This window comes from Etheostoma cragini, chromosome 22 (assembly GCF_013103735.1).
Source record: "Etheostoma cragini isolate CJK2018 chromosome 22, CSU_Ecrag_1.0, whole genome shotgun sequence".
In the NCBI taxonomy this organism is placed as follows: domain Eukaryota; kingdom Metazoa; phylum Chordata; class Actinopteri; order Perciformes; family Percidae; genus Etheostoma; species Etheostoma cragini.
Window position 1 is genome coordinate 4,531,722 of NC_048428.1, and position 2,994 is coordinate 4,534,715.

The window sequence follows — 2,994 nt, forward strand, 5'->3', positions numbered from 1 at the left end:
ACAGCAAGTCGCCGGTTACGACGCAATTGTTAGCCTATTTTTATAAAAACGTCTGCTAGGGAGCTATATCATAAGGTGCAAGGTAATAGAGCCTTTTTTACATTGTTGTGTTTCTTTAGAAATAAACAATGTACAGGGCGGCCTTTAACTCTGTGTAAGTGTGCTCGCCCCATGTTGGCTGAGTCTTGCAGCGGCCCGGGTTTGAATCCGGCCTGCGGCCCTTTGCTGCGTGTCATCCCACAGCTCTCTCTCTCGCTCCTCATTTCATATGTCTATCCACTGTACTGTCTAATAAAGGGGAAAAAAACAAAATGGCATGAATGGCAGTCAATGGGATGCTAACTGCAGGTAATGACTTTGTAAAATGGCGCCATGGGAGCTTAGTTAGGAGAGGCTTACCCACTTGCCCTTCCCTATCTAAGTGGTCTTGTCTGTTGGATTGTGCCTGGCCTGACGAAGTTTGACCGTACGCTAGCTGAAGTGCATTGGTAAAATTCAGAGCTGTAACACATAAAGGAAGGAGCTACCCACTCCAGGCATATGTTGAGGATATTGGAGGAAACTGTGAACAGCCATGGGCATGCACAAGCTTATGGGGAACATGCGACATGAAAGACTGAACCTGTATGATTACAGCTTAAAGACAATGCGTAACCATATACTGTACAACGTGTACCCCGTGAGTAACACAACCTACAGACTGGTGTGCACCCATGGTGCCAGTCCTGACACAGGTAAATCTTGCATCTGCGTTGATCTAAGGAGGCTGAACGAGGCTGTTAATAGAGAACGTACTGTTCTCTATTAACAGCCTCGTTCAATGCTCTAACAGAGGGAAGGAGGTTGTTGCCCAAAATCTCGCAATACACGGCCCCAGTCATCCTCTCCATAATACAGTGCAGTCCCCCTGTCCCATGTGCAGAAAAACACCCCCAAAGCATGATGTTACCACGCCCATGCTTCGCAGTAGGGATGGTGTTCCTGGGATGGTACTCATCATTCTTCTTCCTCCAAACACGGTTAGGGGAATTATGACCAAAAAGTTATATTTTGGTCTCATCTGACCACATGACTTTCTACCATGATACCTTGACATGTGCTGGTTTAAGCAGGGGAACCTTCAATGCTATTTATGATTTTAAACCATGACGGCTTAGTTTATGACCAACAGTAACCTTGGAAACGGTGGTCCCAGCTCTTTTCAGGACATTGACCAGCTCCTCCCGTGTAGTCCTGGGCTGATTTCTCACTTTTCTTAGGGTCATTAGGACCCCACAAGGTGAGATCTTGCATAGAGCCCCAGTCCAAGGGAGATTGACAGTCATGTTTAGCTTCTTCCATTTCCAAATGATTGCTCCAACAGTGGACCTTTTTTCACCAAGCTGCTTGGCAATTTCCCCGTAGCCCTTTCCAGCCTTGTTGAGGTGTAATATTTAGTCTCTGGTGTCTTTGGACAGCTCTTTGGTCTTGGCCACGTTAGTTGTTGGATTCTTACTGATTGTATGGGGTGGAAAGGTTTCTTTATGCAGCTACCGACCTCAAACAGGTGCATCTAATTTAGTATAATAAATGGAGTGGAGGTGGACATTTTGAAGACTAACAGGCTAGAATTGTAGCTGATAGACACGTGTTCAAATACTTATTTGCAGCTGTATCACAAAAATATTAAAAAATCCTACATTGTGATTTCTGGATTTTTTTTTTAAGATTATGTCTCTCACAATGGACATGCACCGATGACAATGCACCCCTCCATGATTTCTAAGTGGGAGAACTTGCAAAATACCAGGGTGTTCAAATACTTATTTTCCTCGCAATATATGTGAGGATGCAAAGGCATGGACAACATCTGTCTGTGAAATAGAAAAACGTAACCCTATAAAAGTTTATTAATTTAAATGGTAAAATAATGTTTAAGATTCTCTTGTGTAAGGTGAATCATTTTGCTTTTATTTCTGTAGGTAATATAAATATAAAATGTCACCATAAATGATATACAGCAAACATTGTTGAATTGTGTGCAATTTTACAACTCATTCTGTTATGCTTCTATATTTGATTAGATTTATTAAATAGTTGATGAATAACTAATAAAGGGGAGAGGTTCTTGGCTGCATGCTTTCCGTTTTAAATATTTGTATATAATTTTGGGGTATAGGATACTTTGTTTGCATACTTTATGTCTTTCTATACTGATCTTTTTTCTTCATATTTCTAAATGAATGCAGGGTCAATACTGACATACATACATACAAAGAGGAGCACGTGGCCAAGAGGACAATAGCAACCATCAACAAGCAGTTTAGCCCCAGCCGGCCAGCAGGTCTCTACATTCAGTTTGCACTTTCAAATGTGTAGTGTGCATTGGCTATTCTACTTAATATGTCTACAAAGTCAGAAAAGCTGTGAAGATTATAAGTATAAGTATTATACTGGGATGCTGCTATTATGTTTTTGGATTTGAGTTATCTGAAGCACTTCTGCTTTTCTTATTTGATTTAAAAAAAGCTTTGGTTTATTGTAAAAATAAAAAGCACTTCTCAATGCTTGAATGTGTGTGTTTTAGCTGTTCTACATAGTGTGTTTACAAAGTAAAATTAAGTGACTTGTCTGCTACTAAATCTTTGCTTTATTGAAGAAGATTTCTTACTTGTATAGTAATGCTTTAAGTTTGTATTCATGGATGATTATTTAGTTTCTACAAGATTTTGCACTTCCCAATACTATACAAAGTTGATTTTGCTTTTTTTTTTTACTGTTCTTAGGTGTCACATTGAGATGCTGCTATTGTGTTACTGGTATGTTCTCGGGGTGGGTGGGTTGCATCATAAAGGAATTGCGCCTAGGGCACCAAAATGGCTAGCAGCGGCACTGGTTATCGAATTTAGAATGGCAACTAAGAATAATGGGAAATTGATCCAGTCATTGCTCCTTTGTGTTATATTTTCATTAGACAATTAGTTATAATGGTCGCTATAAACCACAACAATGGGA

At 40.1% G+C, this 2,994-nt stretch overlaps 1 long non-coding RNA gene across 1 annotated transcript in view; it reads right to left on the reverse strand.

Annotated features, from left to right (window-relative positions):
- LOC117938184 overlaps positions 1 to 2,227 on the reverse strand; it is a 7,850-nt gene extending 5,623 nt beyond the window's left edge. Inside the window, exon 1 of the long non-coding RNA XR_004655342.1 lies at positions 2,006 to 2,227. This is a non-coding gene — a long non-coding RNA (uncharacterized LOC117938184). The remainder of the gene's footprint in view (positions 1 to 2,005) is intronic.
- Between the last annotated feature and the right edge of the window lie 767 nt (positions 2,228 to 2,994).